Source organism: Vombatus ursinus, unplaced genomic scaffold (genome assembly GCF_900497805.2).
Source record: "Vombatus ursinus unplaced genomic scaffold, bare-nosed wombat genome assembly UNPS02014805.1, whole genome shotgun sequence".
Taxonomy (NCBI): Eukaryota; Metazoa; Chordata; class Mammalia; order Diprotodontia; family Vombatidae; genus Vombatus; species Vombatus ursinus.
The window spans coordinates 10,597,325-10,614,050 of record NW_020954583.1 but is presented as its reverse complement, the minus strand read 5'-3'; positions in this window follow the sequence as shown (position 1 = coordinate 10,614,050).

The following is a 16,726-nucleotide window of genomic DNA, read 5'->3' as shown; positions in this document are numbered from 1 at the left end:
CTGTCAGGAGGTGGGCAGTATGCTTCATTATGAATCTTCCAGAATCCTGATTCTGTTTGCTTCACCATTCACCGTACAAGTCTTCCCAGATTCTCTGACTTTGTCTCCCTTATTATTTCTTATAAAATGATAGTATTCCATTAAAGTTATATACTTTATTTGTTCAGCCATTCCCCACTTGTTGGTCAGTCTTTTGTTTTCCACCATGAAAAATGTCTCTCTCTCTCTGTCTCTCTCTCTCTCTCTCTTTCTCTCTCTCCATATACACTCCACATACATACACATATCTCATATATAGTATATAAAATATGTCTGCTTATAAATATTTATATATACACACTTCTTTAATTTCTGAAGTCAAATTTGATGGGCCAAAAGGTATTCACAGTTTCGTAAATTTTAGGAAATAGTTACAAATTGCTTTCCAGAATATTCTGGATCAGTTAAACAGCTGTATCAATGGTGCATTCATTAATGTCCATGGTTTCTCAAACTCTCTACATTGTCATTTGCTGTTGTTGTTAATTTTGCTTTTGTGCTAGGTAAACTGGAACTTCAGAGTTGCTTTAATTTAGACGTCCTTCAAGTTCTAGCTAAAATACAGCCTTCTTCAAGCAGCCTTTCCTGATCTCCTTTAATGTTAGTGATTTCCCCCTGTTGATTATCTCTATTTTGTGTTGCATATATCTTGTTTATATATAATTGTTGGCATGTGTTTTCTTCACAGTCTATGTAAGCTTCTTTTCAGCAAAAGTTGCCTTTTGTCTTTCCTTGTATCCTTTCTTTGTGTTCACTTAGCACTGTTTGTGGTACATAATTGGTACTTAATAAACACTTGTTGATTGTTTTCTTTAATTACAGTAGTGATTTTAAGCTTTTCAATATGGTAATTGATAGCTGGAATTTCTTACTTTGAGCATCACCTGGCTCTGCTCTTCATATCATTTGACCATTTATCAACTGGATTAGTGATTACTATAGCCTCTCAGCAAGATGGGGAGGAGGGGGATGGTGTAGGAGAATTGGAGAGGTGGCAGAAGGGAGGGATGCAAGGCACCAGAACGACATCTTACCACAGATGGTAGGAGGGGATCTCACTAAAGAGTACACCCATGGGGAAGGAAGTATGTGCCTGTGTTAGGAAATAGGGAGCTCATGATAGTTTTAATCTGGGGGGAGTTGATGTATTAGGAGATCACCTTCTTTTTAGAGAGTACTGTGCCTTGATGAGCTGTATGAGCTGCTGGAGGTAGATGTCTCCAGAATCATGTTTGTTTGGGAGTGTTGACCTAGAGATTAGATGGCATTTGGTGTTTGGGAAGGAGAATGTTCATAGTAAGGGCAGAGTTTGAACTGAGTTGCAAGATTTGGAATATTAGACTATTTCTATGATGCCCACTATTCTGATCCAAATTGTCTTCCTATAAAGTAAAAGTCACCCTTGGAGGGTTTGTGGAAAGACAAAAATATTAATGTATTGTTGTTAGATCTAAAAATTAACTCAGGTTGAAGATCAATCTGCAATTACAATAGCAAAATGACTAAAATATACATATCCTTTGACACTGAAATCCCACTTCTAGAATATGCCCCAAAGAGGTAAATAACAAAAAGAAAGTCTCTCTATACCAAAATATATTTACAACATCCCATTTTATAGAAACAAAAAATTGGAATCAGAATTGGGCAAGGGGAAGCCAGTGAAGTTATAAGAGATCAAGAAATAATAAAAAACATAAAGAATGAAAAAATAGAAGAAAATGTGAAAAATCTCATAAACGAAACAACTTATCCAGAGAACAGATCCAGAAGAGAAAACAAAAGAATGATTGGACTACCTGAAAGATATGATCAAAGAAAGAATCTTGATATGATAATACAAGAAATAATTGAATAAAATTTCCCTGAAGCATTAGAACAAGAGGGAAAAGTAGAAATAGAAAAAAAAAATCCACTAATCCACCTGAAAAAGATCCTATGAGAAAAATCCACTGGAATATTATAGTCAAATTCTGAAACCCACAGCTCCAGGATAAAATATTACAAGCAACAAGAAAAAAATTTCATATGGTGGTGCCACAATTAGACTCATACAAGACCTGACAGTGGTGACACTAAAAGGTGTCTTGGAACTAAAGGTCTTGGAACACTATATATCGAAGAGCAAAAGAACTGGGGTTCTGAATGAAAATCTCACACCCAGCAAAGCTAAGCATAATCCTGAATGAAAAAAAAAGTACATTTAATGAACAGTCAGACTTTCAGGACTTTGTTAAAAAAAAAACCAAACAAACCTGAATTTAATAGATTTGACATATAGGAGCCAAGAGAAACATAAGGCACATACCAAAGACCAATTACAAGGGACTCAATAAGGACAGACTCTTTACCTTTTACATATATAAAACGTAAAATGTATGTCTAAGATTGTTATTAGTAATTGGGTAGTTCATAAAAAAGATTGGGGTAGACGTGAGTATGATATGACTTCACAAAGTAAAACTGTTCAAGAACAGTTAAAAAGAGTAATTATCTTATTCAAATGAGACATGAGAGGAAGAACTGATACAGAATATTGAGATGGAGGAGGAGGGCTATTAGTTCTAGAAACGTGCTTTTATTGGGAATGAATTTAAGAGAGAGCACAGGTCTAGAAGTGTATAAAACTCTTTTACATTTAGAAAGAAATAAATCCCTAAGGGGATTGGTTGGAGTGGAGATGAGAGGGAGAGATCTTTAGAGGGAAGGGTGAAAGAATGGGTCAAATTGACATATAAAAGGGTGTTTAGATTTATGGGAATGGGAAGATAAGGGAGGGATCTTTGGAGGAAGAGTGGGTTAAGTAATAGGAGCACAAAGTAGTGGGTAGGAGAAGTAAAATAGAAGAGTTAGGAGAGATAGTAAATAAGAGATACATACAAATATAAAAACAAAGATTAGGAATAGAATCTCTTTGGGAAAGTATATGTTTACATATGTATGTATATATATGTCTATGTGTACATATGTGTATGTGTATATCTATATTTATATCTAAATATATCCATGCTTAACTGTAGACTTCTGGGGGAGGAGGCAGAAAGGGAAAAAAGAGCAAAATAGAAAGTGTACATCAGAGAACAAAAGAAAACCTACAAGGAAGCAAAGAAAAATGAATAACTCTCAATATAATGCACTGTATTTATTATATAGACTTTCTTGAAGTGGAAATTTATTACTATATATTTTGAATCCTCTCTTATGTTCTACTGTGCACATAACATGCTTTTTTCTTTTCTTATTTTATATTTATGCTTATAATATTTCTTTTTCTTATGTGTTTAAGTTTTAGTATTTATGTATAAAATAAAAAAAATAAAACTAGAAAAAATAAAGCAAATGCTCATCAGTAGTGGAGTGACTGAACAATTCATGGTATATTTATATAATGGAATATTACTTCTATGTGTTAAATTATAATTTAAAAATTAAGATAATTTTCTAAAAATATAAAAATTTTATTTTAACAAATGTCATTTCCTTTAAAGAATGTGGGTATTCAGTGGGAATCTACTAAAGTTTGTAGGCAGTTGTTTTTCTTTTTAAATAAATGCTTTGTTGATACCTTTTTTTATCACAAATTTCTGAATTTATCCATCTTCCTTTCTACCAGACAGCCATGTTTTAGATTTATAGAACAAATAAAAAAGATAATATAACTGTTGGGTCAAAACTAACCAGTACTTTGAAAGAAGTCTGACATATGCATCACTGCTTTGAAGCCAATCTTGGTCACTATAATCTCCTAGCAGAAGAAATTCGAACCCTGTGGGAACAGGATAAAGTACATATCATTCTATCTGCTACTGTAGTAGTTTCAATGTTGCTCTTAGTGTGTCTACAGAAAATGAGCTCATATCCTAAAACCATTTTTCAATTACAAAATAGTAATATTATCCACCTACTCAATCACCTGCAGAACATTAAATATACATAAGCTATAGAGGAATAATGAATTTTCCTGACTGTTTCTATCTGAACACCGTCAAAAAAGATGAGAAAGAGATAACAGTGATGTTTATGATGATAACAACAACAACAACAATAGAAATGAGGACCAGCAACTCACAGGAGACAATATCTGAGAATAGAGAATGCTCTCAGATGTCTGTATGTATCTAACAAATGTTATGGAATTGAATTTACTTGAAATATCTTAGCATAAGAAGGCAAAATTTATTACAAAATTATCACTGAGACATTGTGAAATTCATTTCAACAATCAATTAAGTAGAATAATTTGTCTAGAATAACATTATTTTTTTTTAAGGCAATTGACTTGCCCAGGGTCACATAGCTAGTAAGTGTCAAGTGTTTGATCTGAGGCCGGATTTGAATTCAGGTCCTCCTGACTTCAGGGCCAGTGCTCTATCCACTGTGCCACCTAGCTGCCCCCTAGCATAACATTATGCTAGACAAAAATAAAATAGTCCTTATTTATAAGATGTTTACATTCCATCAGGAGACATAATATATGTAAAGATTAGAAAATATAAAACAATTTGAAGGTGAAGAGAGCTCTATAACTGGAGATGTTAGGAAAAAGTTAGGTGAAGGTGAGGAGGATATATATTACTTGTAAAAAGGAAAGACATTTGAAGACACCACATCCAGCAGTGAGAAAGTCGGTTTGAGAAAAATCTGAATAACAGTTGAGTAACAGAAGGTCGATTTTTGACAGGTTAATTTTTTATAAGAGATTTTTTTTGGTGGAAAAAATACCCATAAGGTTGCCTCTGGTTTTATACTTTTTTGTCCCCCCAAATAATTGTTTAAGAAAAGAACAACAAATTAAATAAAGCACTGTCTGCTCTCTACCTTCTATTTTATCTAGAAAGGATACCTTCCTAGATGAAGAGCATCTCTTAGCACTTTGGAAATCTGACAGATTTAATATACTTCTGAGCTTATAGTTTTAGAGACAAACACTTCAGAGGGACATGAATAAGGAGAGGTAGATACTTGAAAGAGGAAGGAGCTAGTAGGGCTGGGACATATGGTAACAGTGAAGAGACTATGGATTCAAGAGAAAGCTAGCACTGACAATCAAGAATTGAGCTGTAGTGAGGAATTAAGGAAGAAAAAAGGGGACATAGAGGCCTTAAAGTACCATAGGATTGAGTAGTCTTTGCGATATGTATTCTTTATATCTGTGTCTAACCACCATTGTACTCTAGGTTTAGACCCCACTCTTCTTCTTACACACTGTGGGTATTTCTGAAAGAGCATACTGTGGGTTGTTTTGTAGCAACTTTTTTTTTAAAATTATGCATCTTAGTAAATAAATGCCTTTGCTTTGAGCAAATTACAGCAATTTGTTAATGGGAAGCACACCAGTGAAGCCGCATGAGTTTCTTACCAACTGTTTTTCTTAGACCAGAAACCATAGAGGACTTAAAACTTTCAGCTCCCGAAATTCTGCCTTGGGGCCCAATTGTCATAATTGATTAAGGCCTCATGTCATCCACTTTATCTAGACTTAGCTCCAGTCATGCTTCTTTTTACTCCCTGGCTATTTTCTCACCAACTACTTTGCAACTAGACCCACTCCTTTCACCTCAACACACACACACACACACACACACACACACTTTCCAGTTCTGGAACCATAATGAAATCAGTACTGTCATTGCTTCAAAAATAGATATGTCAATTTATTCCACTATGATTCCACTCACTATCTTTACAACTTTTCAATCCAAAGTTCTCCCACCTGGCTACCATTCCCTCTATATGTTACCATTAGAATGTAACCTGTCATTACTTTTATATGTGTATCACTAGTACTTAGCACAGTCCATGGCATATAGTATGTGCCAGAAAAATGCTATTTCATTTATTTCTTTTTCATTCATTTGATAACTATACAGGTAGATAAGAGGAATGCTATAGATATGAAACACTTAGATTTAGTACAGCATTTAGCAAAGCAAATCATTCTATCTTTGTAGACAAGATAGTAAGAGACAGACAGACTTGGGATAACTAAAGAATCTGTGTGAGGATCAGCTGAAGGAATTGGGGATGTTTAGGATGGAGAAGAAAAGATTTAGGGGAAGAAATATAAGCTTTCCTCAAATATCTAAAGGATTGTCACGTGGAAGAGGAATCATACTTGTTCTTGGCTCTAGAAGGCAGAACTAAGAAAAAGATGTGTAAGCTGTAGTGAGAGAATTCAGAAAACCTTTCTAACAATCAAAGCTATCCTGAGGTAGAATGGGAGTTAGTGGGAAATCCCTCAATGGAAGTCTTACAGTAAAGGCTGGATAATGACTATGGGGATACAGATATTTGATATTGTAGTAGAAATGCTAGCTATAGCAATGAGAAGCAAAAGAAATTGAACAAATCAAAATTAGCAATGAGGAAACAAAACTATCACTCTTTGTAGATGATATGTTTGTATAGAGAACCCTAGAGAATGAACTAAAAAAGTAGTTGAAACAATTAACAACTTCAGCAAAGTAGTGAGATATAAAAAAAATCCACATAAATCATTATAATTTATATATACTACTAACAAAACCAGGCAGGAAGAGATAGAAATTCCATTTGAAATAAAATATAAAATATTTAGTAGACTAGCTGTCAAGGCAACCCCAGGGATTATATGAACATAATTACAAAACAGTTTTCACACAAATAAAGATCTGAACAACTGAAGAAATATTAATTTCTCCTGGGTAGGCCAAGCCAACGTAACAAAAATGACAATTCTACCTAAGTTAATTTGCTTATTTAGTGCCATACCAGTCAAACTACCAAATAGTTATTTTATAAAGTTAAAAAAATAGTAACAAAATTCATCTGGAAGAACAAAGAGTCAAGGAAGTCAAGGAAATCAGTAAAAAAGATGTTAAGGAAAGTGGTCTAGCAGTACTAGATTTTCAATTGTGATACAAAGAAGTAATCATCATACAATCTGCTACTGGCTAAGATATAGAATGGTGGATCACTGGTATACAATATACAGTGGCATATGACCATAGTAATGTAGTATATGATAAACCCAAAGATCCAAACTTTTGGGTAAGAACTTACTATTTGACAAAAATTGTTGAGAAGAATGGAAAGTAGTTTGGAAGAAACTAGGCATAGACCAACATATGACACCATATATCAAGAAAAGGCCAAAATGGATAAGTGACATAAAATAACTTAGAAGTAAATTAAGGGAGCATGGAAAAAATTTGTCTGTTAGATTTGTGGATAAAGGACAAATGCAGCCAAAATTAGAAGAAAAACAGTAACTTGGGGGAAAATTTATGACAAGTTTTATGATAAAAGACTCATTTCTCAATATATAGGGAACTGAGTCAAATTTATAAAAATAAGAGCTATTCACCAGTTGATAAATTGTCAAAGCATATGAACAGGCAATTTTCAGAAGAAAAATTCAAAGCTATCAATAGTTATATGAAAAAATTCTCAAAATCACTACTGATCAGAGAAATGCAAATTAAAACAACTCTGAGGTATTATCTTGCATCTATCAGACTGGTTAATATGACAGAAAAGAGTTATAAAACTGTGCATAGCCATTGACCCACTCATATTACTACAATTCCACATTTCAAAAAGATCAGAAAAAAAGGAGAAAGGACTTATTTGTACAAGGTATTTATAACATCTCTTTTTGTGATGGCAAAGAATTGGAAATCAAGGAGATACCTATCAATTGGGAAAAGGCTGAACAAATTGTAGTATATGATTGTGATAGAATGTTGTCATGCTATAAGAAATGATGAGCAGGAAGGTTTCAGAAAAACTTGAAAAGACATATGAATTGATGCAAAGTGAAGTGAATAGAACATTGTACATAGTGAAAGTAATATCACAAGAATGATTAATTGTGAAAGACTTAGCTACTCTAATCAAAACAATTGTCCAAGATAATTCCAAAGGACCCATGATGTAAAATGCTATTCACCTGAAGAGGGAGAACTGATGAACTCTGAATGTAGATCGAAGCATGCATTTTTTTACTCTATTATTATTGTAATTTTTGTTTTTGTTTTCTTTTGCAATATGACTAATGTGGGAATATGTTTTACATGATCTCACATGTATAATAGTAATCAAATTGCTTGCTTTCTTAAGGGGGGAGGAGTGGTAGGAGACAGGACAGGAATTTGGAATTCAATGTTTTTAAAAAAAGATTGTTAAAAATTGTTTTACACACATTTGGGAAATATTTAGCCAAATAAAAATAAATTTTAAAAAAAGAAAGAAAAGTGATTTAAATATCAGTACAATTATACCATTTTAGCAGGATTAGGTTGTACTTGGGCATGGTCTACCTAACCATAGCAGGGAAACAGATATTTACATTTTTATATACAAAACTGGGAGCTGCCTTTTGCTAAGCTAATTTTCTTAAAGTACATTTTCTTTTCTCTAAAAAAATCAACCGTAAGATTGCATCTCATTTTATGCTTTTTTCCCCCAAATTAGAAAATATCATTAGAGAATGACAAGGAATGAATGACAAGGAATAAAATGAAGCATTGCCTGCCACTACTTTCTATTTTACCCAGAAAGGGTACATTCCCAGATAAAGATCATTTCTCTGCACTTTGGAAATCTCATGAATTTAATATACCCATAAACTTGTAACTTTAGAAAATCACCACATTTGAGACTAGCCCTCCAAAAAGAATTTTAAATATGTAGATATGCTTAAAACCTTGAAATAAAAGTAAACTTTTCCAAAACAATCCATAAAAAGAAAACATGCATTTTCAGAAGTATATGAATAACATCACAAAAAATTGAAATTCCTGATATGGACAAAATGGAACTGAAGAGATAAACTTTTCTTTGAACTCTAGTCAAAAATAATTAATTTTGTTATAAAAGCTTATCGAGCACCATTAGTTTGAATTATTAGAGATATGTATTTATGATGGATCTCATTGATTGTTTCTGTTATGCATTGCTTTCAAATGCCTCTCAAAAATATTTTCTAAAAAGAATATAGTTATTTTCTAAGTGTTATTGAACAAAATGTAAAGTCTAGTGTTTTTCTTTTTTCCTTCATTCACCTTTTGTGGGGAGTTGAGAGCACCAGAAGTGAATGAGAGAACCTTTGGCAATTTCAAAGGATCAGAATCATTGATTGCTTCTTTAAAAACAGATTTTTATGATTATATCTTGCTTTTACAACACCTAACTTCCTACCTATATCCTTTTCCTCACATCTTCTAAGAAAGCCACATTTTACAACAAATTTAAAAGAAAAGAGGAAGAGGAAAAATAATTTATTGAAACTGAACAAAAATTGAAAAAATCTGACATATGCAAGGTTACACACATATAAACCCCTACCCCCACCACCTCTGCAAAATAAAAGAAGGGAAGTATCCTTTCATATCTCTTTTCTAAGACTAATCTTGTTCTCTATAATTTTGTGACTTTCAAAAAGTATTTTGTGGTTATTGCTCACTTACATGAGATGATTAAAAGTGAAGTATGTAGGGGGCAGCTAGGTGGTACAGTGGATAGAGCACTGGTCCTGAAGTCAGGAGGATTTGACTTCAAATCCGGCCTCAGACCAAACACTTGACACTTACTAGCTGTGTGACTCTGGGCAAGTCACTTAACCCCAATTGCCTAAAAAAAAAAAAAGTGAAGTATGCAGAGCCAAGAAAGTAATATACAAAAATGTAAATATTTGTATCAGTTCATGTTTTTCTGTATTCATCATATTCATTGTTTCTTGCAGCATACTTCATCATATTCATGTACCATAATTGATTTAGCCATTCTCCAAATCAAAAGTTATGTTTGTGCATACACAAATATGTATATATATATATATATAGACATATACATACATATATATTCATACATAATTCATATGTAGAAAAACAGCAACTATATATCATAAAATTTTTATTAGGTCATAAGTACGTAGGAGGTAGAGATGTCTTAAGTAACTTTTTTCAATTCTCCTTGACACCTTATATATAAAAAGGGTTTAATAAATGTGGGGTAGCTGAGTGGCATGGTGAATAGGACACCAAGCCTAAAGTCAAGAAGAGTTCAAATTTGGCCTCAGACACTTACTATTTATTAGACTCTGGGCAAGCCACTTAACTCTGCTTGCCTCAATTTCCTCATCTGTAAACTGAGCTGGAGAAGGAAATGTCAAAACCACTCCGGTGTCTTGGCCAAGAAAACCCCAAAATGGGGTCATGAAGAGTCAGACATGATTGAAATGACTGAACCATTGATGGATCAAATCAGCATAATAATCCAATTTGTTTGTGTGTGGAGATACAGTCTGAATGGGGAATGGGGGAACCTCAACCATAAGTCAATCTCTTCACATTTTTCTCTATTTCTAACACATTTAGGGATCTTGTTAAAGACAGACATTGAATATTGAATACAGCAAATTGTTTATCAAGTACATTTTAGTTTTAATGCTTTCACAATGGGTCACTGTTTGTGTTCATGCTGTCATTTAGCTCTAATCTGATCAACATGCCTTATTGAATTCTAAACGTTAAAAACTTGACCTGTATATCAAAATTAAGCTGTTAATGAACTTTAGGGTTTTAATTGGTGCTTTAAAAAGAAGGAAAAAAAAACCTCAAGCTAAGATTCAATTTACCATATCTTGATTAGAACTAAGACGGAAAATTTAGAATTTCACACAAATTTGAATACATATCTGAATATACTCCTGTTATATTACAAAACATCCAAACAAAAGATTATTTTCTTCATTATAATTTAATACATTGCATGTGTTTAAATAGGCTATCTAGACTATAGAAAGACTAGAACTTATTTTATGATGTAGCTTCTCTGTTTCAAATGTTTCCAAATATGTGTCTTTCCAAGCAGAGTATAGGTCATTTGGTTCCTAAATTTTCTGTTTCTTTTTAAAATCTGCATGAAGCAATTAGATATGATTCCAAATGATGTGAGCTATACTTGTCAAAATCATTACTATTATTATTGTCATGCATGTTTATGTCTAACAAAAAATCAGGGAAAATCTACTGATTTATGAATTGGTATAATTAGTAAAATATAATTAATCTAATTCAGGTATTTTGTATTTAAGTAGCTAAATATTACTTTGTACATTTGACACAAAAAAAATATTTTGTGGCTGTTCCTCACTTACATGAAAGGATTAAAAGTGAAGTATGCAGAGCTGAGAAAGCAACACACTGTGAGGGACTGTCTGATGTTGGCTACTGCCAAGTAAGAATTGTGGCAAGATTGGGGTAGGATCTGGGTATTTGGAAGTAACCAGAGCTCACGCTCCCAAGGCAGGGGCTGTGGTGGGCGGAGTTGTGGTGAACTGGGATGGGCTGGATATGGAGAAGTCCTGAGGCAGTGGGCAGTGCTATGTGAGATAAGCTGGGGAAGGTACAGAATACAAGGAAGTAGCCGGAGCACGTGCTCCTGAGGCAGGGAGCTGTGCCACATGGGAGTAGGATGGCAGAGGACGAGTTCCCTTTGCTTAGTCCCCTCCCTAAGTGCAACGTCAACCCCATACGCCTCCTTCCTGTGTCCTTCCTGACTTCCTGGGTCACGTACCTTCCCTCTGTGTAGCACTGACCCCAGACGCCTCCTCCCGGTATCTGGGCCTGACTTCCTAGGTCATGTACTCTTTGTCTATGCACTAATCCCAGACGCCTCCTTCCTGTATCCAGTCCTACCCTCCTGTGTCACTTCCTCTCCCTTGGTGCACTAAACTCAGACATCCCCTTTCAGTATCTGACCCTACAATCATTGACTAGTAGGCGGGCTGAGGAGGAGGGGCTAAGTAGGTACTTAGGAACGGTCATGGTCGGGAGTACGCTCTTTGCTCCTGCCCTGTTGCTCTGGCCTTCCTGCTTGGCCTTGCTGTGATGGCCTCTGAATAAAGCTCGGGTGTTGGCACCTCCTGGTCGGCTCGTTTCTGTGTGTTTATCCGGGTAGTACCCGAAGACTGGTAAGTATGACTCTGGCAGCCTGCTCCTTATAGAAGGAGAGTGCACGGCGCGGCCGGCACAACACACAAAAATGTAAATATTTGTATCTGTTCATGTTTTTTCTGTATTAATCATATTCATTGTTTCTTACAGCATACTTCATCATATTCATGTACCATAACTGATGTACCATAATCTGCTCTAAAACCTTTGATGACTCCTAATCAGATATCTCCACTCAATAAAGTCCCAAATCCTTACTGTAAAGAGCACCACTGACCTGGATAAGAAGATCAGGTTTACCTCCTGACTCTGACCCTTACTCACCATGTACAGTTAGCTAAATTACAGCATTTCTGTGTGTCTGTTTCTTCATTTGTAAAATAGGGATAACAGTTACACTACCAATTTCACAGAACTGTTGGGAGGAACAAATAAGATGGGGTTATTTCTCCAGCTTCATCTCCACTACCTCTCCTCACCAATGTCAACCCACGTAAATCTATTCATTGTTCCTTGAATATTCCACAGACATTTTGACCTCTTTTTCTTTACTAACACTGTTCTATAAACACATAGCCTTCTTCTGTCCCTTTTACTTATCTACATCTTATTCTTCACATTTCAACTCTAGCACACAGTTCCATGAAGATTCCACAATCTCATCCCCCTAATGATCACTCCCTCCTTGGACGTCCTACAGAACTTAGCCATTGCCTGTATTACTTATATGACACAATAAATAATACTTTGCATTATTTTATTTATTCCACATTTGTTGGCTGTTCAGTCATTTGTCATGTACAACTCTTTGTGAACCCATTTGAAGTTTTCTTTGCAAAGATATTGGAGTATTTTACCATGTCCTTCTCTAGCTCAGTTTATAGATGAAGAAACTGAGGCAAACAGGGTTAAGTGATTTGCCCAGAGTCATATAGCTGGTAAGTGTCTGAGCCCAGATTTGAACTCTTCTTGACTTTAGGCTCAGTGCGCTATTTACTGTGCCACCTAGCTACCTCACATTTATTAAGCCCTTATTATATACAAAGTGTCAAGAAGAATTTAAAAAAAAGTAAATTATCTGGGGTATCTCTACCTCCTAGGTACTTAAAACCTAATAATATACAGCTGCTGTTTTTTTCTACATATGTATTATGTATGAATATATATGTATACATATTTACATATGCACAAACATATCCTTTGATTTGGAGAGTGGCTAAACTAATTATGGTACATGAACGTAATGAAGTATTACTATAATGTAAGAAACAATGAATATGGTGAATACAGAAAAACATGAACTGATACAAATATTTACATTCTTGTAGTTGTGTATATTGTTTTCTTGGCTCTGCATACTTCACTTTCAATCAGTTCATAGGAGTGAACAAGAACCACAAAATACTTTTTAAAAGTCCCCAAATTAAAAAGAACAAGATTAGTCTTAAAAAAGGCATGTGAAAAGATACTTCTTTTCTTTTGCAAGGGGAGGAAGGTTACATGTATGTAACTATGTATATGTCAGATTTTTTTCAATGTATTGGTCAGTTTTGATAAATTGTTTTTTCTTCTTCCTCTTTTTTAAAAAAAAATTGTTTTGAGATGGCTTACTTAGAGGGTGTGGGGAAAAGGATATAGGTGGAAATTATGTTATATAAAAGCAAGATATATTAATAAAAATCTATTTTTAAAGAAGCAATCAGTGATTCTGATCTTTTGAGATTACCAAGCATTCTCTAACTCACTTCTGGTGCTGATTTGAACGCATGAAAAAGAGTCTTTCTGACTCCAGGCCTGGCACTATTTGACCATCAAAGCCGTTTGTCAAACTAGAAGCAGAAATGGCTCAAGTATGTAGACATTATATGTTTCAAGACCTAATAAGGAAGGATTGTAGCAACTGACCATCTGTTATATTTACATGGAAATTATAACAATAACAATAATAACTAGCATATATGTATATAAATATATACATAAATATAAATATATACTTTACACACATAAATATATGCAATAAATATATACAATATATATATATAAATATGAGTATATATACACATATATAATTATATCACTTCTTATGTACCAGGTATTGTGTTAAGTGTTTTAAAATTATTACCTCATTTGATCCTCACAATAACTCTGTGAGATAGTTGTTATTATTATCCTTAATTCATAGATGAGGAAACTGAGGCAAACAAGTTAAATGACTTGCCCAGGGTCAAAGGTTATACTGGAAGTAAAATCTTAGAATATCATAATTGGAAGGCACCTCAGAGATAATCTGATAGACACTAACCTTGAACATGAACAGAATGCCCTAAAAAGCAAAACTGGTCATATGGAAAAGGAAGTCCAGAAGCTTACTGAAGAAAATACTTCTTTAAAAACTAGAATGGAGCATTTGGAAGCTAGTGACTTTATGAGAAATCAAGACACTGTAAAACAAATCCAAAAGAATGAAAAATTAGAAAAAAATGTGAAATATCTCATTGGAAAAACAATTGACCTGGAAAATAGATCCAGAAGAGAGAATTTAAATATTATTGGACTATCTGAAAGCCATGATCAAAAAAAAGAGCCTAGACATCATCTTTCAAGAAATTATCAAGGAAAACTGCCATGATATTTTAAAACCAGAGGGCAAAATAGAAATGGAAAGAATCCACCAATCACCTCCTGAAAGACATCCCCAAAGGAAAACTCCTTGGAATATTGTAGCCAAATTCCAGAGTTCCCAGGTCAAGGAGAAAATATTGCAAGCAGCCAGAAAGAAACAATTCAAGCACTGTGAAAACACAATCAGGATAACACAAGATTTAGCAGCTTCTACATAAAGGGATCAGAGGGCTTGGGCAAAAGAGATAGGATCACAGCCAAGAATCACCTACCCAGCAAAACTGAATATAACCCTTCAGGGGAAAAAATGGTCATTCAGTGAAACAGGGGACTTTCAAGCATTCTTGATGAAAAAACCAGACCTGAATAAAAAATCTGACTTTCAAATACAAGACTTAAGAGAAATACGAAGAGGTAAACAGGAAAGAGAAATCATAAGAGACTTATTAAGGTTGAACTGTTTACATTCCTGCATGGAAAGAAGCTATTTGTAACTCATGAGACCTTTGCTAGTATTAGGGTAGTTGGAGGGAAAAAAATTATATATATAGATACAGATATAAATATAAATATAGATATAGATATAGATAGATAGATAGATAGATAGATAGATAGATAGATAGATAGATAGATAGATAGATAGATATAGATGAAGGCCACAGGGTGAATTGAAGATGAAGGGGTTATATGTGGAGAATAAAATTAAGAGGTGAGAGAGGATTATACTGGGATAAGGAGAAAGGGAGAGGTAAATTGGGACAAATTATCTCACAAGGAGCAGACAAGAAAAGACTTTTACAGTGGAGCAGAAACGGGTGTAGGTGAGAGGGAATAAGTGAATCTTATTTTCACTGGATTTGGCTTAAGGAGGGAATAATACACACACTCAATTGGGTATGGATATCTATCTTACCCTACAGGAAAATAGAGGGGGGGAAGGGGACAAGACAGAAGGGGGATGATAGAGGGGAGAGCAGATTGGGGGAGGCGGTAATCAGAAGCAAACACTTCTGAGGAGGGACAGGGTCAAAAGAGAGAATAGAATAAATGGGGGGCAGGGTAGGATGAAGGAAAATATACTTAGTTTTTCACAATATGACTACTAAGGAAGTGCTTTGCATGACTACACATATATAACCTGTATTGAGTTGCTTATCTTCTCAATGAGGGTTGATGGGGTGAGAGGAATGATGAAATTTGGAACCCAAAGTTTTAAAAACACATGTTAAAAATTGTTTTCACATGCAACTGGGAAATAAGAAATACAGGAAATGGGGTATAGAAATCTATCCTGCCCTACAGGAAAATTGAAGGGGAAGGGGATAAGAGATGGGGGGGAGATAGAAAAGAGGGCAGATTAGGAGAAGGGGTATTCAGAATGCATGCCATCTTGGGGTGGGGGGGAAGGATGAGAGAAAATTTGGAACTCAAAATCTTGTGGAAGTGAATGTTGAAAATGAAAAATAAATAAATTTTTAAAAATAAGTTACAAAAAAAAAAGAAGCCAGACATCCCCACCAACTGTGAACCAATTGCCATGCACAGGGAAGGTAAGCCAACCTAGCTGAAGCAGTAAGGGGCAAAACATCTTATGCAGCTGCACTGACCAAGTAGTTTCTGATGTCTTAAAATTATAAGGTTACCTCCAAGAAGATTATATGTTAAAATTTATAAGCATCATGCATTACTCCTTTGCCTTTTGGGTTAGCCCAATTTTAATTCCTTCAAGGTCATGGTATTGCATTATCTTCAGCTTTTAATTTTCATATAACTTGGAAGAAGTTGCATGCTAAGTCAAGAAAAATGAGAGTGATGCAAGAAATCATGAAAAACAAGTCAACAGCTTGCTAAAGGAGACCCAAAAATACCGAAGAAAATAACACCTTAAAAAATAGCCTAACCCAAACGGTAAAAGAGGTCCAAAAAGCCAATAAGGAGAAGAATGCCTTCAAAAGCAGGATTGGTCAAGTGGAAAAGTAAGTCCAAAAGCTCACTGATGAAAATTCTTCCTTAACAATTAGAATGGAGCAAATGGAAGCTAATGACTCTACGAGACAACAAGAATCAGTCAAACAGAAACAAAAGAATGAAAAAATAGAAGACAATGTGAAATATCTCATTGGAAA